We start from the raw sequence: 24,345 nt of genomic DNA, 5'->3' as shown, positions 1-24,345 counted from the left end.
GCTAAGGCCAAAACAAATAAAAAAGGCAAAAAAACAAACAAACAAACAAAAAAAAAAAAACCCAAAAAACAGGAGAGCTCTTACACAGAAATGAAGGACTGTTGCAAAAATAAATCGGAAAAGAGATGGCTTATCCTGAAACAAAACTTGAGCTGGAAAACCCAACAGCTCAGCACCTCTCCCACATGCAGGCGGGCATCTTGGTTCTGGCACTGAAGCAGGATGAAATTCCCTCTCTCTTGCGTTATATCCAGGTTTGTAGAGGATAAAACACAAACCTAGGATGGATTCTAGGATGGAGCCCTAGCACTCCTCAGCCTATCCCTGACTTGAATAGCTAGGGGCAGGTTTCCAGCTGCACTGCAAAGGCCACCCAGCCTTCAGAGAAGGTTTGATGGAGACCTTTGGGATGCCTGAGGGTACAGGGAAGGAAAGTGATGTGCCTGATGGAACTGGGGAAAGCAGTCCTCAAAGCACTGAAATTGTGAAAACTCAGTACTAGCATTGGTTTGTAAGACTGTTTTTTAAGCCCAGTTTGTACAGCTGATAAAGAACATATTGCTAGATACAAGCCAAAGAAAACAGTTTGTTTGATAAGAATCAGCATGGGAATGTTTCTACCTATTTCCTTCAGGTAGCCTACATTATTTGATTCCATCATAGTCCAGAAAGACCAAATGTAGAGCTAGAACAAGGTGTTCTCATTAATATTATTCACTGATGCGCTTCTATACAACTCAAATGCTGCACAAGTATTAACTCAACCTTATAAGACACATGTCATGCAAGACAGTTTTGTTTTCTCATGGAAACAGGGAAATTGAAGCATTCCTATTGCTATGTGGAAGTAAAAAAAGGAAAAATGGCCATTGTACCCATCCATGAAGACACAGTAAGAAATTAAAGAAAACATTTAAGATCCAGTATACAGTGTTGCAGAAAGTGAGGAACAGTTAAAGCATTGTCTCTCCAAAAAAATCTCCAAATGATCCAAGAAGCTGCCCAGCATTTCACGGCAGTAAGCAAAGCTAAAGCAGAACAAAACAGCCCATCTGACTTGATTAAAAGAAAATCTAAGTCTCACCCCTAATCTGATGCCAATTTTATTCTATGTGCACAGTATAACTACCATTTAGACAGGCACCTGTGGGGTGGCCTGATGCCAGGATTATACCACAATGCTTCACTCACACTCTCCATTTCCAGAGACAAGCACTGTCTATGGCCCCATACTTTAACTGTTTTGGTAACAAGATGGCACAATCTGATCTGCATCTCCTGTTGTGGCTGGATCCAATATCTCCAGGTCACAGGATCCTGTACCTATGAGGCTGGAAAGGACTTCTGAAGGCAGTTAGTCCAAGCAGGCAGAGCCTCAAAGCTGCATCAGTGCTAGGTGGGATTTCTGCTGCCCAGCTCAGGAGCTGGTTTTACTCATCTGTTTGCAGTTCAGTTGTAACTTTCTACATGTAATTTATGCAAAAGAAGATTTCTGTGTCTTCTTGACTACCAAGGTTAGCTAGACCTTTTAGATATGAAAACGTGGGATACTCTAAGAATAATAAGAAATATTAAAAGTAGTGACTGAAAGAGGTTAAACTGGAAAAGAAGGTCTTACAGATTGTTCTAGGCATTGCTTTCTGGGGTACCTGTGTGTCTACACTCACACTTCAGAAACTTTTCACACTTCACATATTCAAAAAGGATTCTATAATGTAGGCTAAAAACTGCACTCCTCGCGTGAAATTCATGATATCTGTCAGCATCACTTTCTAGAGATAAATCCTAAATATGACACAAATTTTAGGACAGATAAGTACTTTAGGTAAGTAATGCCCAGGTTTCCGTGCAAGTTGGATTTTTTACTATGCCAAGATAACAAAGCTGAGGCTCATACCTGTATTAAAATTGCATATTGCCAGGTTAGATGCCTTTTCTTGCATAAATATTTATGAAATATTCGGTAACAATTTAAAATAGATGAATGGCTATTTTAACACTGGGCATTTTTGCTGCGCAAATTTTCTTTATTACTGCTCCCAAGCCAGTTCAGGGTCAAAGCAGACAAACCTCCAAACTGGGTAGCCTTCAGGACAGTGAGAAGTGTATCCAGTGGAAACGGTAAGTAGTACGCAAGGTCAGAATGTGGCAAAGCCAAAGAGAATGCAAAAAATTGATCAGGAACGTTATAACCCCTTCCTCGGCACTTGCACTTGTGGGTTGCATTTTTTAATTAATTATAGGCTCAGAGAATCATTAAGGTCAGAAAGAAACCACTAAGATTATTCAGTGCAACTACTGACCCATCCCCACACGCCCACTAACCATGTCCCTTGGTGCCACATCTCCATGGCTCTTGGACACGTCCCAGGATGGTGATGCCACCCGATACCTGGGCAGCCAATTCCACTGCTTCACCACACTTTCTGAGAAGACATATTTTCTAAAATCCAACTTGAAATGCTATCTCCCACTGTTCGCAGGGTTACAGGTGCATTTTCATTCCTGAACAAACACAGTGTCCTGTCATTCCCAGTGAGGACTTACATTGGTAGTTTGGACAAGCTTTATTTCTGTCCATGTAGTGGAAACCGGAGCAGGCTGCTCGGGAAGCAGTTGTGCTGGATTTGCATTGCAGACGTGGCTGTGGTATGGGCAAATTACATTTCTGTCACAAGCTTCCCAGGCTACCCAGATGGTTAAGTAGAAATGAAGAGTTTATAGCTTAATTAGAGGCATTTATAAGTGAGGATCAGATAAACAGAAACACAACTTAAAAGAGGGCATTGGCCATAAATTCTTTCATTCCAGATTCAGATCTGCTAGTATATGACTGTAAACACCTTTGACAAGGTTATTTACAAGCCAAGCAATCTGATTTCCTATACCACTGGAGCTTGAAGTGGGAAAAAGTAAATGACGGAAATCAAGCAGAGCTGCAAACACAGACTAAATATATTTAGATCGTGGTGATAAGTGCTACAGAGAGCCTCAGAGAGGTGGCATGGGAGAATACAGGGCAGGGGACAAGGAGAACCAGCACAGCAGATGGCTGCAGGCACCCCTTGCCACACTGCTGTCCTTTTTATTCTTTTTCCTTTTCAAAAGTATGCTCTCCCTTCCCCCCCCCCCCCCCCCCCATTTCTACTTCATCCCTCATGTGTCTTCTTAAATTACATCAAACCTCACCCTGATGACAAAAGTGATGGAGACTGCCCGTAAGGAGGTGTCACCTGTTTGTCTGCGCTTTCTTTGAGAATTCCACACGGATGCAATCTGGAAATGCTTATTTTCAGACTTCACTCACATTTAAGAGGAGCCGTTTGGCGATGCGGATCCGGCTCCCAGACCTGTACAAAATTAAGTGCATCTATGTGGCATTGTTAAACGGCCCCATTCTCACTGACACGGCCCAGTTCAGCACCGAGGATGGGAAAACCGTTCTGAAGCCCCCAAACCGGGAGACAGCGCGGCTCCCGGCGCTCTCGCAGCGCCTCAGTGAGCTCCGCCCGCCCCACCCGGCGGGCGAACGAAGCCCCGCCCCGAACGCGCCCCTCGCCCCGACCCCGCCTCTCTCCCCGCCCCGCCGGGTTGGCGGCAGCCAATGGGCGCAGCGGGAGGCGACGGTCGCCGTCCCGGGCGCGGAGCGGCGGAGCCCCATTAGGGCGGAGAGCGGGCGCGAGGCTCGGCCACTCGCGGCGGGCGCGGGGTGCGGCGAGGTTCCCGGCTCGTCTTCGCTCGCGGCGCCTCGGCGTGGCAGTGCCGGTGCCCGCCTCTCTGCTGTCAATGCGCGTGGCTCCGGCCCCCACCCGGGAGCGCGTCGCCGCGGCTCGGAGGTAAGCGGGGGCAGCGGGCGGGTGGCGGCGGCGGCGGCTGCTCCCTCCTTCCCGGCCGAAGCTTTGGGCTGCGGCGGTGCCCGATGACAAGCGGGCCGCTCCGCTCCCGTCTCACCGAGAGACCCCCCGGAGCGCAGCGCGGCTGTCAGCGCGGTGCCGGCGGGGCTGAGCCGCGGTCTGACACCCAGCCCCTCGGCGCGAGCCTGGACGCAGGGTGCTGCCGGAGCCCCGTCAGCCCTCGTGCGGAGCGCTTAGAGGATAACGGCGCGCGTTCTCCGCGAGCTGGAACCGAAAAGGCAGATGAACGAAAAGTTCGGCTTGCGTCACTCCGCTGCGATCGTCGAACTGCCGGGGTTTGGTGCGGCCGCCCCTCTGCCCAGCCGCGGGGGTTGACGCGAAGCAGCGCCGCACGCTCGCCCTCACGGCGCAGCGCCGCCCGAGCGCGGCTGGAGCGGGGCCGGCCGGCAGCGGGGGTCGCGTCCCGTACGGGCGGCTCCGCGGCGCTGCCCTCCTCTGTGCGGCGGAAGGGGTCGCGCCGAAGCAGCCCGCGTCAGCCCGTCGCAGCCGTGCCGCCGGCTGGGCGAGGTGTGCGCCTGGGGACCCGACAGGGTTAATGGCTGAGCTGTGAAGATTGGAGGCAGATGTGGGTGAGAGCAACAGGCGGCTCTGGCTTTCCCTAATATCCTGTCTTATGATAACTCTGAAGAAGGTAATTGTTTAAAAAAAAAAAAAATCTGTTTCAATTTAAGATTTATTAAGCAAGAAGAGCCCTGTGTAAACACCAGAATCCTTTCCTAGCTTAGAAGGGGGGAAAAAAAAAAAAAGCTCCAAAATGTTAGCGGGACTTAAAGGGGACGAGTGCAAGCTGTGGGCGGGTTGCCATGCCTGAGAGCCAGCAGATTATCAATCTGCTTTCCACCTCACCCTGCTTCTTGCGGGGATGAGGGCGTTTAACTCTGCCTTTTTGGAAAATGGCTTCTGTGCCTCTTTTCTAGCAAACCGGTTCTTTGTGAGGCATTTAGGGTGCGTGAAAAGATCGCAAGTGTCCTCCCGGGGAGGAGAAGGAGCGGGAGGGCAGGGCCGGGCTCCTCATATCCCTGTAATGAGTGGGGAGCGTACGTTTGTGTGCGAGGCAGAGATGTGAGGAGTGACTTGGCTCTCTAATGACCTGGCTTTGCAGAACTTCAAGAGTTTCGTCTGTCTCCCCCTATGGTTATAATAAGAGATTAAATGCGTTTGGCATGTTTAATTAATTAGCATATGAAAATCAGATGGCTTTGACTTTGTCATTGTTTTCCTGTGAAACTCTTCTACGCTAATGAACGTCTACAGTTTATGAAGTAATTTAAATTGATTTGGTTCGTATTATGTCTTTGCTCCCCTTTTAATGCTTCAGCCTTTGTGTCCCAGCCTGGAAGTCTTCTCCCTTTGTACCATAGGTCTTGCACAACGTATGTCATCACTTACCATGCACAACTTCTCCCAGCACAGACAGAAAGCTGAGCTTCAACATGAAGGCAGTTTGCTTGGGTGCTGGGTCTCGTGCATTCCAGGGGTAATTGTATGTGCAGTGATGAAGTCCATGTAAAACAAACAAAACATGCTGGGTTTTGTTTATCCTTTCTGTCACTGCTGTCCTCAAGTAGAGATCCCTGCTGTGGCTGCCAGGGCTGTAACCACGCATACACCAAGACATCACTTCTTATTTTTATCCTGACAAAGTGATCTCTTTCTGTAATTCTAGGAAAATGGTTCTGTGGTCTTGCATTGCGATAAGGATACTTGAATACGTGGTAGGTGTGTGTAATGGCCAAGTGGCATGTGTCAGAATTGACTTGCTTGTAGTGTGTGTAGAGTTTCAGCTTGACCAACATTGTTTTGTTTATGCTGTTTTAAATGGAGGTAAACTTGAGGTTAGCTCTGACCACTGGTATATACTCCTTGTGAGCCATGCATGCTTTGGTCCCGCTCCTGCAAGTGCTTATACCAGTGCATAGCTTTTACTCATATACTTGAACTATTTGGTTTAGGAATTGTGTGATGGGAAGAAGCAGCGTGGGAGGGCGCAATGCAGCAATCCCTGTCTGCCCCCTTCCATGCCATGGCTAAAAATGATGGGGAGAAACGTGTTTTATGAGTTATAGCGCACTGAAGTCGTGATCTTTCTGGCAGAAAGACCAAGATAGGCTATCACATCACTTCACAATTTGCTGAAATTACATATTTGTGTTACAGAAGCAATTCCTTGGCTGGTGTCTGAAGGATATTTCTACTTACTGAAATGCATTTTTCAAGTGTTATGCTATAGTTCTTTGTATCTTGGTTGCTTATATTGTGCTATTGTGATCTTTTTTGTTGGATGGGTGGTGTTTTTTGTTGTTTTCCTTTTTTGTAGAAACTAAGCAAATGATTGTCAACACAAACTGACAACTCTTAAGAAAAAAATCCCCCTGCAGAAGAATATGTTTGTGTACAGAATGAGTGAAGTGCTCAGACATAAGAGGCACAAGCCAATACAAACACGTGTAGCATTTCCAAAATATCTGTACATGGCAGCTTCTTGCTAGATTACCTTTTCTTGGCACTTTGCCTGGAAGGCAAACTTCTAAGAAGCTCTTAAATACAGCCATAAGTTCTTCAGGATGATTTGGGGCCTATTAAGCTCAGAGTGCTGATCTAGGTAGGAGACCTCCAGTAGACAGTCTTTCAGGCAGGCCTTCAATTTTCAGTGGGTTATACATCAACAAAAACTGTGTCACTGCAGTTGTCCTGTGCTGATGTTGCACACTCCTGGCTGAAGCATTGATTGATAGCCCCCAATAGCTTCTGCTGTTCTTCTCTCCTTCATTGTCCTTTCTGCTGTGCCCCCTCACCTTCCAGTTCTACTGAGTTGGCAAAAGCTGGTAAAAGTACTATGGAATGTGCTGATAGACTTCTACCTGCAGCTTAGTGCAGCTACCCTTCTTCTATCTGAGCACTGATCCCACAGCTTGCAACTACAGTCTTTGACTTCAGAAACAGTTGTGGTGGTGTTTTTTTTTTTTTTTAGTGTTTCTGGTTGCACACAATATTGGTTTTGTGGAGCTGCCACGTGCCAAAAAAAAAAAAAATTTCCAATCACCTTCCAAATATTGAAATATGGTTGATTTGCTTTTATTTTATGTAAGTTTTGTTTCCTGTGATATTTTTATCCTTTTTATAGCGTGGTGCCTTCTAATCTTGCACCAACTGGCCCCAATCTTAATATCATATGATCTCAGAACCAGGTTTCTCTGACGGCAGCGTGCCAAAACCATGTCTAATCTGTGTGTTAATGCAGCATATACAACAGCTCTGGCTTCTCACAGGGTTTGATCACTGATTTGTATAATTGCAACCAGCATGATTAAAAAATCTGCATGTCAATATCATGATGCCTATAATAAAACCTGCAGATGTTTTTAAAACAGGGTGATGTCAGTTTTTACTTTTTTTTTTTTTGAAGAGTCTCTGCTGTCCAAGAATCTTCATTTCTGAAGGTGTTTGATCTGAAAATCACATAGATGCAGCTAGAAATGTAGCAATGTGGGCTTCAAGTCATTCTGAGGGTATGATCTTGCGTATTCTCATACTGCAAAAGAGCTGTATCTTCTCTTGCTAGTCTCTACATATACATTTTTCATTTCAGTCCCTTGAGTTGTGGTTGAACCTTTAAGGGTATCCAAGCACATACTGATATGTCACTCCTCTTCAGTATTCCTCATGAGAACAAACAGCCCTCCTCTGACAAAAGTGCTGTAGCTGTTCAGCTTTGCCCACCTTCCGTTTCTATGATCTCCCCAGTTAGTGAATTCACCATGTGACAGAGGTGGTGCTAGCTCAGCGAGAGCCTGCCTAGCTGCTCGAGATCTCCCACTCAGCCAGCCCAGCACATGGTTTGTCTGACACTGCTGCACCCATGGCCCATTGCTCTCGCAACACAAATGTGCAGTAACTAGGGGACAGACTTAAAGCCTTCTTGTACTTTCAAGTGTGGATCAACTTGTCTAACCACAACAGAAGCTGAGTGGTTCAAAAGTGTGTTTAAAAACCAGTAAGTGATTAGCAAAGGTGTTTTTTAAAATCTTTTTGTAATCAAGTGTTATAGTTATGCACCCAGAAGTTCAAATGTGGTTGTAGAGAAATTAAATGGTTGTGTGCCTGCTTTATGATTAAAGTATTTTGACTTGTATGACATTTATGGAAAGGGGCTAAAATATTTTTGTAAGTTCAGTGTTTCTGTAGAAAAATAAAAGCTTCAGAAGCTGAGATGACAAATCAAAATGTGAATATTTATACTCTTGTAAATGAATTTTATGGAAGCATTGAAGAAATGTCTGAACATAATGTATTTGCATCTCTGTATACAAACTGCAAAATGAATTATGCTAGGTCTAGAACCTCGCTGGTGAATTGCAGATGTCTTTTGTACATACATATGGCTTTGAGAGCTTTGAACTGTTTCCTCAAGCTTCACTCATCAGAAAGATTGTATGGATAAATTCATTGCGAGATTTTTTTTTTTCTCTCTTGTTTGCAAAGCATGTTGGATCTGTTTGATAAATATTGAGTTCCAATTCATCCAAGGACTGAAATGAGTTAGTTCTGTACATATGGAATATGGGAGTAAGATGCACAGAGGATATGTTTATAGTTAGCAACGCTAATAGTTGGAAGCGAATGCAAAGGAACCTAAGCCTAAACAGCTTGGCAGGCCAATAGCCAATGAATGTCTTTGAGCTCTGCCAAGCATGTAGCAAGCATGCTGAGCTCTCATCTGTACAGAGGTATGAGAAACATGCCTAACTTCTAGCCTTCTGACAATGTTACCTGGAGCACAGCTTTGCTCTATCTTTGCAGTAATGTGGATTTCAGCCAGCATCTGCTGTGGGTACCACTAGCACACGAAAGCAGTGGGAGCTGCCTGAAGAAGGCCAGTAGTTGTGTTATGGCAGCTTTTTTCCACAGCCTTTGTCCCCTTTTGTGAGGCATTGACTGACATGGGAAGGGTATAGGGGATGGGGGTGAGGGCGGAGAGCACTTTACGGTAAGTGGGAACCCTGTTATTGCATTTAAGTATGAGCTGCCATCAAGTTGTTGAAGTGCCACCTCTGGCAGCACTCCACCAGTTGGATGCAATCCTGAGAGTACTCCCAGCAAAGGATGTGCTGTTGGGTGGGCTAGCGAGCTGGGAGCTCTGCAGCTACTGTGAACCCAGGAAGGACTGAGCCTTACCCAGCCCTTCGTGCAGTCATGCTACTTGGGCAGTCTTTGCAGGGGATTTCAGATGCTGTGACACTGTATTTAGCAGTCCAGGCTAACAGCCAATTTATTTATCAACATATGTTTTTTCCACTTTTCCTGTTACATAAAATGGATATTTTTTTTTTTTTGTGCCAGAATAGCTCACATCTTCTTAAAGTAGCTGCTGCTATTTTGAACTTGAGCGATGTAAGTGTATGAACTGAAGTGACCACAGTGACAAGTGGGCATCTGTTTCATTGTTGCATATTTACTGCCAATCAGGTTTCTATGCAAAATCTCTGCTGATGATCAGAGCTCTATTGTTTAGTTCTGAATCTGCCACCTTTTAGGCTCTAATCTCAATGGATTTGTTTTCAGTGTCTCTTTATCGTCTATTGTGCTATAGCTATCATTTCTGACCTATTAGTTGCTAAGCACATCTTAATGTCTTAGAATTGGTGGTGTAGAGAGGTACTGATATTATAGAAACTCTTGACTGTGATATAATAGCACATAGTTGTACTTCCTACCTGTCTTTTAAGAATTGGGGCAATATCAGGCTGCTGTTCATTTAAGAGTGAAGTTCTCCATTCTTTTTTTTCTTTATACAAGTCAACATTCAACATTTAAGCAACAACTCCAGAGCATTTTGAGTTGGATATTCAAGAGAAGCTTGTTCTTGGGTCTCTTTTTACCTTCCCACCAGCACTGGAAGTAGACTAATGCTTTGACATAACTAGCAGGTAGATCTTGAATTATGTGACTTGTTCCTTCAGTAGGTAAAGTTGTCCTCCTTTGTCCAGTTCTGTGCACTTACCTTCTTCCTGCATTGCTGCATACTAAATCAGTCAGTACTTAATGCCACTGTGGGAAGAGAATCCAAACTTGCTTTTCAAAAGGAAACTTCAGACATGCATATTTACTGGAGTGGGGTGGAATACTTAAGTACGTGAGCTGCAACACCAGTTGTGCACACAAATGAGGGTGGGAAAGAGTATCTGCAAGCAGGCAGTGACAGTCTGTATTCCAGTAGTGTTGGACTCTGAGCAATGGTTGACTTGAACTTTGCAGTAGGATGGTAGACATGATACAAAAATGAACTCATGTAGTCCCTTTTTGTGTTCCTTGCCAGGGTGGTGAAAGAGTTGCTTTCTAATCATATGCTGCTGGTACCCAGAGATACAGTGATAAAGTGGTAGCTTCAGTTATGCCTAGCTGGTCAATTTCAGTTTCAGGAGGCCCCCAGCAGGTCCGTACCATTAAGTTGTTCTGCCACCTCTAAATCAACCAGTACTTTGTCAGACTTGACTTCCTTGGTAAGTGTTGGTCTCAGTAACTAATGTAGACTCTGAAGAGTTTGGGAAAATCTCTTATTTTAGCTTGGATGTGAGTCATTCTTAGGCACCATTTTCTGGTACAAAAATAATTCCATCTCTTATACCCCACTTCCTAACTCTAGAGAGAAGAAAGTCATTTCTTTGCAAATGAAGTGGTCCTGTACTCATTCTATAGAATATCAGTAGGAAAATATAAATCAAAGATGTCTGTCAGAAAATCTAAATGTAATACTTCCATAATTTTGTTACAAAGCCAGTGTAACAACTGGACTTCTGACTTCTTCATGCCAATCCCAAGTCTTTAAAAAAAAAAAAAAAAAAAAAAAAAAAAAACCAAAAACCTGGATAAGCTGCAAGCTCCCCACCACCACCCCCAGCCAGAGCCTCTATGCTTGCATTCACTTGTGTACTCTGTTGGTTTCACAGTTCATATACTTGTGTTGTTTTTTTAAAATCTGCCCCTGCACTCTGGTGGGAAACATATCTGCAGTTTCCTTTCAAACACACAAGGCTTGATTCTCTTCTCACAATGGCATAAATTGTGAAGAAGTCTGCTCAAATCAACGAATGTAAAGACATGTAAAATGGGGTGAGAGAAGAGCCCAGCCTCTGCTTTCTATTTTTAAGTGAGCCTGGTTTAACCAAAAACTGTTCAGTGTGCCACTGTGACTTCATGTTGTAGATATCAGTTGCTATACTTGTTTCTCTTCATACATAATGTTTCATTTTCATATATAATATATTACAGCTATTTTACTCGTAATAATGATGCACATTTCTTTAATACCACAGTACTACTACATCAAGTTCTGTAGTTAATAACTAGTATACTGGTAAAGTACTTACCTTGCTAGGATTGGACCCTACAAAAAGTCTGCAGCATAGCTGTATTTCTGTGCAAGTCCCAAAGGAAAGAAGGCTGGATTGACTACAGCCATACAACTTTTAACTTCCTTTGTGGTTTTCTACTGCTGTAGTTCTCATCTGTGAATCGCGTTCCTTGTTATCCAGCTTCAAGATACTCGTTCTTCATAAACAAACCTCTTTCAGCTGTTGCTTTTCCTGTGCTTGAGAATCATTTGGCTCCATTCTTGTGTTTTGTACATACTCAAGAATTTATTTTAACTTCAAATTTTCCCTGAACTGCTAAGTACTTGGCAATAAACTTGGAATATCCACACAGTTTCTGCCATTGCCTACATTTTGGTGGTTGTTCACATTTGTTTATTTTTTGGCAATGGATTTTGGACCTTAATTACCGTCAGTAGTCAAATAACTGAATGAGATTATACAGCAGTGCTATAAAAACTGTTCACGCTGGCTATGATCTGTGCATGTGTGGATGTCTTTGAAAACAGTCACTTCATTCATTAACCAGTGCAACAGGCTCCAACCCTACCACGATTTAGTTTTTGAAATTAATGCAGTGTTCTCTACCTAACTGAAACATTGCTCTGACTGCTTCTTTTTACAGTTTAAAAAATAACATGAAGTAGCTGACTCTGTAATGTTTTTTAACTTGGAGTAGATCTAACGGCTTATTTGAATTTGTTGCTTAAATGACAAATTGCTGGTGTGCAAAAGGAAGTCTCTTTAAGCCTGAAGAACATGGTAGGCTGAGTGTATCATTTAGTCTTTATCTCTGGTGTGACTGTGATATGAGTGAAAACCCTATCATGTTTAGCCTCTTCTGTTGCTCAGTCCTTAAGCTTTCCTCTCCAGCTTTAATCTGTGCCCGTCATTCTCCCCAAGACAATAGTTTGCTTAACTGATGTGTAATGGTGTTTATACATCAGCATATCAGTGAAGTATCAGGTGTAGACAATGCAGCAGAAGCATGCTATGCTACACAGGGTGTTGCAGAGCTATCATTCGCATGGCTTCACAGCCACAGAAGTTCTCCATGACCAGTTTGTACCTTCTTGAAAACAAAGGGTTTTTCCCTCATCTCTGCTAAATTTTGTGTTACTCAGCCCAGGGAGAATGAATTCTGGATACTTGTTCACTTAATTCATCATAGTGAATTTGTTGTAGCTTAACTATGTCACTTCTGAGGTCTGACACTGAGGTAGCATGGGAATGGCAGCTAAAGCAGGGTGTGTGGATCAATGCTGCTGAGATGAGAGTCACCATGGCTCTGTGCAGCAGTGCTTGTCTACAGCTGATGTGAGGAATGACGACAGAGCAGATGCGTATGCTTGACATATGATTGTCAATCAGACGTGCTCTTATTTAAGAGCTCATACCTCTCACGTTTGTTTTGATAAAGTAGTCCTTAGTGTGGAAGAGAGAACTGGCAGTCTTCTGAATGCAGATGTGTGCTGAATATTGTCCCAGCAGCAGGTTTTATATGTTACTAATCTGATGGCTTTGAGATGTTTTTCATGCCATTTTCAAAGCATTAGTCTCCTCTGAGACCTGCTGGTAACTACAGGGCATAGCTGGAAGAAAAACTACTTTTGGTAGTATTTTCAAAGTATAAGCTCTGCTATACAGAAATTGTCTTTGAGTACATGATGGGGAAGCAGGGAGGTTCACAGCTAGAGTATGAGAGAGTAAGAAAATCCATCCATTTGATGCAGATGGGTGCAGAGATGACTTAAGCCTTAAATATTTGCCAAGCAATCTGAAGCACATGACCAACTTCAGGAGTGAAGCATCTTCCATTGGAAAGGTACAGCATTGCACCCAGATTTGAATTTGTCAACTACTGCAACCAATCACATAGCAACATTGATGACTGAGGCCTCTGAAAAGACTTCAGTAATCTTCTGCTGTGTGGAGAAACGAGTTACAGAAGACTTGACCTCATGATATTAAGATGTAATTGGAGAGATGTGTCAGTGCCTGAACTTATATGAGCAGTTGTTTCCACAAGTATAGAGTTGATGGTGCAATACTTCTGCAAGACAGTCTGCTTTGGAAGCAGCAGGTTAGCTTAAAGTAAATTTTAAAAAGCAATCTTTCTGGTAATGACAGAGCTATTTGCTTGCAATCTTGGTTTGTATGTAGATATCCTAATAATCTCTGACTATTGGATTGGTTATTATCAGTCTATTCCAAGCATTATGTAGAAAAAACAGTTTTTCAGCACACAGATGTTGTTGGATGGGATACACACGTTGTGTTGCAATAAGCACAAATACAGAGGATCAGGGGCATATGGCACTGCTTACGCAATCCTTCTGTTCAGATAGATGTCCATGTCATGGTATTCGAAGTAGGGAAGTGTTTAAAATGCTGCTAGAATATGCATCTATACAGGACAAAGGACATTCATGATTGGGGATGGGGGGTGGGGGTGGGGGGCGGAATAAAGCGATGTTAAAAATGAATGCTAACAGGCTTTGTGATCTGGCTACTGGTTAACATTTGTTTCCGAGCTTCATCCTGGAGAGCAGTTCCAGAAATGAGATGTTCCCGTGGCTGAGAAGCCACTCATTGCTGGATGTGCATCACCAGCATGGCTGCCTGAGGAGGTGTAGGGGGATCCCGGGAGGCACAGCCGTACGGGCTGACCTGAGGAAGATCACTTGAAACTGCATAGGTGTCAAACGCGTACAACGAATGATAGCGTTGCATGCTTTTGCTTAAATCCTGAGATGCAGGGCTCGTGTTTTAACTGCTTGTCTTTGTAAAGGAAGCCAGGCTTCTCTCGCAGTGCCTCGATGGGGTCTCTTGAAACCGAGCTCGGCGGGTGGCGGCCCTCACGGAGCAGCAGGAGGCCGCTGGGTGGCACTCGAGAGCCGGCGGCGGGCAGGGCGCCGCGGGGCCGGGCTGCTGAGGGGCGGTGCTGTGCGGGAGGTCCCGCGGGAAGCGCCGGGTACGGGGCAATAAGGGCGGCCGTGCTGCTTTCAGAGCGCTTCGTCTGCTCCGTGACACTGAGAACAAAATAAATACTTTTTTTTTTTTTGACCTTCGAATTGTTATAATTCTTCTTGCAGTGAGCAAAATAAATCAATTTAAAGGCCAGACGATGCTCTGACAATGCAAAAGAGTCCTTGTTTTTTCCTCTTTCTCTGCTGTTTGCATCTCTATCAATCTGCTGCTTTCCAAAAACTGCACTGCAACTGAAATGAAATGGACTTAAAGGTCCTGGCCTGTACGCTCAGAAATTGCCTGCATGAGCACCTCGGTAGCAATACCTCCCCTCGGTTCCCTGCCTGCAGTAGGTGCAGCTGTTCTTTGCATGGTCTGAGGGCACCAGATGAAATGAGCGCTCAGATTCATGGCAGACGGAAGGCAGGAAGCCAAAGCGGCAGTGGACTGTGTGAGGCACTACGTTCCTCTGCAGATTTTACTTGCCAGGCCTTTCCCTAGCCAGCCCTCAGAGGAGGACTGCCGTCTGCTGTGGTGGCTGTGTTGTGGGGATGTGAGGTGGATGCAGGGAGACAGCCTGATAACAGCCGCTCCACAAACACAGGAGACAATGGAGGAAAACCAAACACTTTGAAGTCTGTCTCCAAGACCCTGGTAAGCTGCCCGACTAGTTTAACTAGGCCCAGGAGAGGAGGAAGAAATGGGCTTTGCTGAATACCTCAAGGAGCGCTTCCTTATCTCTCATTCCTAGAGAGCCTTTGCGATGAAGTGAGCCTGTCCTGCAGATACGGCAGTATGATAGGACTACCTGAAATGGCAGGAGAGGTGCATCTGATTGGGTTAAGCATTCATGGGTCCCTGTGTACACACTGTTAACGTTAGTTAGATAATAAAGAAGCTGATTGGGATCAGCTCATTGGCCATTCTTTCAAAGGAAAGACAGGTAGGTGCTAAATTCAGGTCTGAGTAACCCTGCTCGGCATACGTGCTGTGGCTGTCATAGGATCACTCTACTGCCCTTGAAAAGAGAAGGAACACCTTAGAAGGTCAGGAAGCACTGGCTGTTTCCAGTGGTGCAGAGTGACCCTTGGGCAGGAGGGGGGTGCAACTCAACTAGCAAATGGGAGAAAAGGCACCAGCTGTGCAGCACACAGCCAGATCTGCACATGTGGAAGGATCAAAGCTGCTGAAAACTGAACCCCGAGCTCTGTGCATAGTGATCCTCCTTCACTTCAGTTGGACTAGTCCAGCCACATAAGTGTTACATATGGGCAAAATATTCCCAAGTATTCAGAAAATTATTCAGAAAATCTTACACAGAAAAGAAGTGGGAAGGAGTTGCTGGCACGACTCGAGCATTTGGCCAACCTCACCAAAATATTGTTATAAAGTAAAGCGGTGGTTTTCTTGGAATGTTAAGCATATGGTTTGAACATTTTTAGCTTAATCCTTGTGTTACCCTGTTCACATGTTAAGTGTTACTGACTTTATAGCTTTTGTGACAGGAATGTAAGACAGAGGTGCTAGTAATGGGTTGCCTGAGTGGCAGGCATCAAAGCTAGTATCAAACAGACCAAAAGCATTTTTGTCTTCTGCAAATACTGGTTAGTGCTACACCAAATAAAGACCTGCCCCCCCATGTGTGTATCCTTCTTCCCACAAGAGAAACAAAACATTCTTTTGAGTTTTTTTGTTCTTTGAATTCAATCTTGGGAAAGGAAACCCTCAGTAGTAAATAATTAGGTTAGGAGTTAGCAGGATGGACTTAAATGAAAGTGCCTCCTTCAGCAATTCCTCTTCCATCTTAATTGTACAATGGACTTTCTCAGCAGTGCTTCCTGGTATTCATCCAACCCTGAGTACCTGTAACAATTAACATTCTCCCACATGGCTCACAAACCCTTGGTCAGTGTTTAACAGTGTGTTTGTGTGTGGCAGCAGCTTAACCTCTCCTTGAGGAATCTTTCTGTCCTCATTCTGCCTGTCTTCCTCGTCCTTTCCTCCCCGTTGCTTGTGGCTCGTGTATTCAATTTAAATACAGACTTGAAATACTAGCATCACATAGCAAGAGCAGCATCTCCTCTGTCTTCAAAAGAAGCTTTAGTTGCATCAAAATACCAGTTTTTAATTGTGTATCTGTAGTAGTCCTTATCTTATCCTTATGCTGTTCACACCTGCATATCAATTTGTTATAGTCATAAGCTGCTGATAGGAGCATGCTGTTTCACTCTCTTAGTAGAAAAAAATGAAGTGATTTCTGGGTCTCCTCTAAGGCTTCTCTACTGTTGTCTTCACATTCTGGACTTGAGCAGAATACTGCTATAGTGGTTGCCTCTCAGTTGGAGCTTGGCTCTGTGGTGCTTTGTTCTGGCACAAAAGGCTGCCCACTTGACCTTGTGCCATGGCAGAGCTGAAGGATGCCATGAAATGGGGTGTAACTGGTGCCTCTCCCACATTGTAAGGCTGTCTTAAAAGCTGAAGAGGTGGATGGAATATTTGCCTTGCAGGCTTCTAAGCACTCTGATGTTGCACTCTTATGCGGTGTCTTAGAGACACTGTGAACATGGTTTTAAAGCAATTTCTAACTTTGGGAGGTGGGTGTGAATAAACACCAAGATCTTGTTTTGAAGAGAGGAGCCTTGGCAACAGTGCAGTAGTACTGGTATGGAAACAAGAAGGTATTAACAAGATATAGGGATGTGAAAGAACTAACAATGAAATACATATTGCCCAGTGCATAGATTCACTGTTGGGTGACAGGAAGCAAGACCTTTAGTGCTGTGCTACTTGCAGAGCTTAGTGGTGTGGAATGGGTACAGGTAGTCTCGGTCTGCAAAGCACTTGTTAGCTAGTGGTAGCAGTAGCTAAAAAAAAAAAACAAGCCACCATTCCCATCCACCTCCAGTGAGAAAATGAGAACGGTCAGCACTGAAGTTCTTGTGTGCTTTTGGAATATGGGAGCTGTCTCTCCTACGTGACAGCTTTCACTCCCGATTGCTCAGCCCTGGTGATAGCTTTATTATGCAATCATGAGGCATTAAAATTGCTGTAGAGGAGTGCTCGGTGTTGTGTTATTGCTCTTGGAAAGGAAAACAAGCCTGAAATGTTTGAATATGTAGTTGCATCTGCGATATCAGTCGTTTGAACTTCAGTGGTTAGAGCACTTCAGGGTTCAGTAGCGCATGTTGTTTGTGATGATCTTCTTGATCTTGAGATATCTACTTGGACTGCTCAAAAAGGTGACTCCAAGGATCAAAGTTACATGGATTCTACACCAAAAGAGATAATTACTGGAAATAATTTTACTTGTGAGAGTGACTGACAAATAGATTGAAATCTTCAGAACAAGGGAGGAATGGAAATGGCCCTTACTTTTTAAGCAGTTTTTCTAAGAACAAACAATGTTAATGGATAACTAAGTGTTTTAACAAACATGTTTTGCATTTAAAAATACAAATATTTTTATTTGAAGCTCAGAATATGATAAATCTTACTGGAAGTACTGAGTGTTTTGTCTGCCTGACCACTTCCTATCAGTTAAAAAACTGGACGTACACTGGATTGATAAGGTGTAACCCTGGAACTGCTTCCTGTACGTGATCTTTTAAAATTCTTTTTCTTATCACGTTCTAATCATGTCTGGCAACGTGACACACGCCTTCAGGGGATGACAGACTGTGGTCATGTGGGATTTTTGTTTTCAAGTCTTCTAGCATAAATTTTGGGAAGCTTATGTTGATCAGGTAACACGTCTGCTTCTGAGTGGATTGTGTGCTGTCTGCACGCCCACATGTATTATGTATGAGTAGTGCAGGAGCACAGAAAGTTGACAGTATGGACAACAGTCTTCAGCTGATATTCCATATTTCAATATTTATGCTGTAACTAGAGCAAGCTAAGGTTTAGCAGGATTATTAGCTCAAGGAAAGCCTAGTGATATAAATGTAATTGTCCTCATCTCAGTACTGCTTCAATCTCAAAAAAAGAATCAAAGCAGACAAGTGTAGTTCTGCTGTCCTTTGTGTGAATTCAGACCAGTAAGCCTTCCCAGGCTCCAGAAGGGCCTTTGTAGAGCTCCAGCATTGCTGGAATTCCAGAGTCAGTAACATGCCTGTGCAGCTCTGCCAGTGCCACCTGATGTTGGGTTCTTGTTGCCTACTAGTCCTATGGCAAGTTGACAGTGAGTGGATTTCATGAAGATATAATCTAGTGCTATTGAAAAGTAAATCTGTTGTTTCAACTGTCTTTATAGAACCACTTGTTTGTGGATGTCATTATTGTCCTTCTCCCCCCCATGCTTCAGGTATCAAATGTCTTTCCTGGAAGCTATATTAAGAGTGAAAGTAGTAGGGTTGATCAGTGGGAAACTTCTTTTTTATTCTGTAGAATACTCTTCATAATATGTGCTGGTTTTTGTCTCTGTTAGTCTCTTCTGATAACATTTTTCTGTTCCTGATACTCTTTTCCTTGAAAGTTTGATGCCTCTAAAAGAAGTTTAGATTTTTCCAAAGGCTTCTTCCCATTCACAGAAATGTCAGAAATGTTTTTTTCTTATTTGACTAAACAAGGCTGCTCAAGCAAGTTCAGGAGAGTTTGCATTACACAGGTGACTACTGATGAACACTTCTGCACAGCAACAGCTCTGTTTCATAAATTTAGCCTAAAATGTTCACTGCCTAATTCAGGCAGTCTCAGGTGCTGCTGGTTTTGCTTGTTTGTCTGTCTGCTTTTATAGGGCTGAATTAATTTGATAGACATAGTTTGTGAGTTTTGTCTGTAAAGCCATCATATGGAGCATCAAGAGAGCTTTTGGACAAAAACTTCAGAGGAGTGTGTGGTACTGCTGGGAGCTTCACTCACGAAACGAAGATCTAAGAATAATGAGAAGGCATTCTTAGCTCCTGAAGTGTTTTGAGGGAAACTCTTGGGCAAATCTACCTTGTATTAAAATAATTAGATTTGTAAGTTTCCTTTTTAAGTCTCATCTATGTCTACAGTACTGCATATGTTCTTTCCTGCCACAGGTTAACTTCGTCCGGACTAGTAGAGTAGACTGGGTCTACTTTTTCCCATTCAAGATCTTGAGCTCAGTGGTGGGTAGAGAAATGTTCATTCCGAAGAAGCCACTCGGGTCACAGTAGCTTAACATTCAACAGTAAAAATGCAGAAGATAAAGATTAACTAATAGAGAATCTGGAAATAGAGAGAAAGTAAGTCTTATCTACTTCTCAAACTATTTTTGGGTTTTAGGGTTTTTTTGGACAAAAACAAGCCTATAGAACCCAGTACGGAAAGGGTACTGATGGCAAAGTAGCTCTGAGCTAGGTGGGAATTGTGTACCTCAAGGGTAACTTAGCAAAAGTGTTGTACTCATCAGGAAGCAAAGCTATTGTAAGTCTCTGAAATGTGAGCAGTAATTCTACATTTGTATCTCATAGTATTAGTTTGTTTTAATATTAGTTTGTTTATTTTTAGTATGAAAATCAAATACAGTTGTCATTATGCTTGAAACAGTATAAATTCATTTTAACAGAAACCAAAATATCGTGCTGGATGGAGAAATTTGATCACAAATGTCAAACATCAGTTTTTGCACCCACAGATCATTGTAAAACTGAATTTTGGACCATTATACTTGTTTTACCACTTAGATTAACTGACAGTAAGTAAGTCAATGTCTCTTTATAGATTGTATCTTCATAAACCAGGATATTTTTAATAGATCATAACCTAATTGAAAGAATTGGGATAATAGAAAAATACAATTTTTCCTTCCCTTGTATGTGCAGTGAATCTTTAATGGTACCATACTGCATCACAGTCAGTTACAGAGTGCATTTATAAATACTGTTTACATATCTTCCGTAGTTCCCGGACTCTTGCTAACGTATCTGGCTGAATGGTTGTCTAAAAATGGCACTTGAGAGAAAATATCTTCCAAGTGCTGCGAGGAGGCGATTAAGAGTCAACTGGGATAGGATTTCTTTCAAAAATAGCTTCTTAAACATTAATTTAGAAGCCATATTCATGAAATATAGGCAGTTGTTCTCTACTGAATTTGGTGTCATGTTGCTGTAAGGACGTGCTGTAAGGATGGACAGTTGAGCTCTGTCATGCTCAGGAGGCACAACAATCATGTAGGACAGCAGACCCTTTTCATCTACATGGCTGTGAAATGGGTCAGGGCTCTGTTCTCGGAATGTTTTCAAGAATGGGAAAGAACCACTTAAGAATGCAAATCTACAGTGATTCCAGAAGGAAATACAAATAAAAAGTTAGAAGATAGTCATCTCCAAAATCTTTCCATGGTTGGAAATGAGGCTCAGGAACTGTAAAGGAATACAAATCCAGTACTTACAAGTGAACTCGAACCTCCAGGTTCTTTTTGTTTTATATGCAGAATGTCTGCATCATGCTCCTCATGAGTTGCTTGAAGTTGCTCACTCATGTCTTTCAGAGAAGACTTCTGATTGTGATTTCCTTCCAGGTGATTTGGGAGTAATGAGGAAGTTTCATAACTCACAGGCTTCAAAGAAAAAGCAAAGCTCTGAAATTGCAGATGCCCAAAGATATCCACAGAAATTTAGTGGAAGTTTGTTTTGATGGGGGTTATCACAAAGACTGTCCCTAAGTTCCCATGGCTATTCTGGGGATCTGAAGACTGTTCAAGAAGTGTTCAGAATGTCTGAGTGTAACTGCTGGCCATGTTGTTGGTGAGGGCTGATGGGGGCTGATAGGTATGTTGGCCAGGCAGTTGAAAGCATATGTTTCTTAGGATGCACAAATCCATGCTCTGGAGTAAACTTGTTACTTTTCTGTGCTATAGTCCAGCATGCAAGTCTACCACTGTTTGGACAGATTACATTATCACAGATAAATAATTGAAATGTCTTTATTCTTTCTGTGAAATGTTAATCACTGCTTAATTCTTCTTCATAGGTTGAGCATTCAGATACTTAGGCTGGATGTAGGAAGTCTATTGTGCTGTAAAACACAGGTACTCTTTACTTAACCAAACAGTGAACTCATCTTTGTCTCTCCTCACTTCCCTATCCCAATGTGCAGAAGAAGAGAAAGACCCAGAATGTCAATCTGAATGTGAAAGAACAACTGTTTGTTGTAGATATGACAATAGCACTTTGAGAACAGTTGAGAGAAAAGTGCTTGTGTAGGCTCAGCTTCAGATGGTTCAGTGCAGTATTTAGATAAGCATGGCTGTGATCTGCCTTGCAGTGGTGTTACTGCTTGTCTGACCTCATGGTGAACTGACTTAAATAATCAAATCAACGGGATTTTTTTTTTTTTTTCCTTTTTGTGAAGTTCACTTTCTGCTTAAATTCTTGAACAGCTGTATTGTGAGATCAACTGTGTGCCAGTGCTGGTATAAGGAGGCTATGTAGTCAGCACAGAAGAAAGATATAATCCCAAACATAAATGGGTTTAAGCTGTTCTTACACTGCATCTATAAAGCCCCTGGTTATTCAGTTCTTGTTCATCTCGCTTTGTCTTTTTCTGCAGGTACACCTTGTTTCATGTGTTGAAATAGCTAGAAAGGCTGCTACTCATGGCTACCACTCTTAGTGGTCATTACTGGGGGTTAGAACCCTTCACCTCCTTGTCATCTCTGCCAAAACTGACTGTCCCTTCCCAGAAGAGGACCACGTACGTCTTGACCACATCAGTGAGCACTGCAGTCTAAATCATAGACAACAAGGAGTCTGAATCCACTTTGCTGGGCGTCCAGCTGAAGTGGCTGAGATGCATGTGTATTCTGAAGAGGTGGCATTTGGGCATAGGATGGGTTAAACAGCTAAAGGCAGTATCTTTTTCAAGTTACCTCAGCTAAACTTAACATTAGAATACATTTGTCCCTTCTTGGACATCCAGGGAAACTTCACTGCAGCCTTTCAGTACTTAAGAAAGCTTATGAACAGGAGAGATACTGACTTTTTAGATGGTCTGATAGTAATAGGACAAAGGGGACAATTTTAAATTAAAAGATGGGAGATTTAAGTTAGATGTTGGTAAGAAATTCCTTATTCGGAGGGTGGTGAGGCACTGGAATAGACTGCCCAGAGAAACTGTGGATGTGCCCCATCCCTGGAAGCGTTCAGGTGCAGGAAAAACTTCTTTAAAGAAACAGTAGTTAAGCACTGGAATAGGCTCCCCAGGGAGGTGATTGAGTCACCATCCTGAATGTGTTTAAAAACCATTTGGATGTGATGCTCAGGGATATGATTTAGTGGAAGGTTGTTAGAGTTAGGGTAGTTTGGTTTGTGGTTGGACTTGATGATCTTAAAGGTCTTTTCCAATCTGAGCAATTCTATGATCCTAAGACCAGGTAGGATGGGGCCCTGGGTAGCCTGATCTAGTGGGTAGTAATCCTGCCCATGGCAGGGGTGTTGGAACTGACTAGTCTTCCAAGATCCTTTCCAACCCTTTTTTCCTGTAGACAAAATCCAAGAACTTCTTTTCCCTAGTGCCTTTCTTTAATGTATTGTGGTTAGTAAGGTATAATTAATTCCAGTTTTAAAAAAAAAAAAAGCAAATCAATGAAATTAGTCTGTGTGTAGTCAATGGTGTGTTCAATTGACTGTTTTCCATTTAATCTCCTGAGTTTTTTTTCTAAGGCACAGTAACTTGTTTTTTGAAAGCACCAGGAAAAGACTCCAGCACTCATTTTGCTTTCCAAAAGAGAGATTTTAGATTTGCGTGTCTCAGTAGTGTCATGAATGATCTTGATTCACCTACAGATCAAAAAGGACATCAGCAAGAGATTTAGGTATGCTTTGCAATAATCATCAACTGCTAAAAACTGCTAAACTTGTTAGATCTTGAATGTTAGTCTGTCTTCAGAGTGACTGTGCTGTGTGCTTCTGTAAACATCTGCATGTTCTGTCATTAGTTTGATCATTTGGTCTGTCACATACTCACAAACTCAAAATCAAGTCTGGTGTTTACAAAAAGCTTCTCATATACATCCCATACACATAAGCAGAAAAACAAGAAAGCTTAACAAAGCTAACTGCATTCTTCCTGTGCCCAGTGCTGTGTTCTTAACGGGGATTTCAGAAGTCCCAGTTGTGGGGGCTTGCAGAGAAATGCACTGCCAAATTCAGTGCTGTCGTTTATGGGTTCCCCCAGGAAGAGAAGTGGGTGTTTCAGAGTATTAAAATGAAGTAACTGTTGTTTAGAGGATGGTGCTCTGACACAAATATATTTTTATAGATACCTATGTAAAATATTTTGTTACCAGTTCAGGTTGGTGGTCTAATGGCTGAGTTATCAAAACATTCCTACAGCAACTTGAACTTTTTTGAATACTCTGAAGAGACCTGCATTTTTAAATGCTTGTTGTAATTTTGTAAATGTTTAATTACAAAAAAATTACATATTTTGTAAATTTACAAATTAAACTAGGTTTAGGTTAGTTGTGGCCACCAAGTAGTTGCCAAAAATTCTTCAGTTAATGTACCCTGCTCCTAGGGAAGGAAGGTCCTTGTTGCAGGCTGTGTCATGATTCAGCCCCGCCATGCTTCAGTAAAGAAGCTAATAGTATAGTAGGTGTAGAAATTAGCTTGTCTGAAGTGATACTCCCAGCTAAGTGAAGATGGACAGGTGTAGAAACTTCATATTGCCAGCATTGGGTACTGTTCTTATGTTACTTTGCTTTAATTTGCATATGTAGACTAGAAATCTTAAAAAAAAAAAAAAAAAAAAAAAGCACAAGATATATTCATGCAATTAACAAATGCAAAACAGGCCACACATCTTCATGTGGCCAGCTGAACTGTTTCTTGATCTCTTCTGCTATTACACTGTGTGCTGATCATTTTTTTATTAAAAAAAACAACCTGATTACACAAACACAGAATAGGGAAGGCCTGCAACATAAAGCCAGACTGTCCAGCTGCAATGAAAAGCAGCTTTAGACTCGAGTTGCTGAAGTTTCTGCAGTGTGGAGGCTGGTAATGAATTCTTGTGCTATTCTTGACTGTGAGCAGGTACTGTGCTGAAGTGTGGGTCCCAGCTGTCAAAGTCTTTCCCAAATTTCTGTGTGCAGGAATGGCTGGAACTTAGAGAGGCTGGAT

General features: G+C 42.8%; 1 protein-coding gene across 1 annotated transcript in view; it reads left to right on the top strand.

Moving 5' to 3' along the window:
* The first annotated feature begins 3,627 nt into the window (after positions 1 to 3,627).
* The window catches only part of PRICKLE1 (prickle planar cell polarity protein 1), a 60,618-nt gene continuing 39,900 nt past the window's right edge, over positions 3,628 to 24,345 (top strand). The window contains exon 1 of the mRNA XM_031589568.2: positions 3,628 to 3,836. The gene's annotated coding sequence lies outside the window, so the exon portion shown is untranslated. The remainder of the gene's footprint in view (positions 3,837 to 24,345) is intronic.

The sequence above is a fragment of the Phasianus colchicus genome, chromosome 1 (assembly GCF_987193195.1).
Source record: "Phasianus colchicus chromosome 1, bPhaCol1.hap1.1, whole genome shotgun sequence".
Lineage (NCBI taxonomy): Eukaryota > Metazoa > Chordata > Aves > Galliformes > Phasianidae > Phasianus > Phasianus colchicus.
The sequence above is the reverse complement of the archived record's forward strand: the minus strand, read 5'-3'. Positions and strand labels throughout refer to the sequence as shown.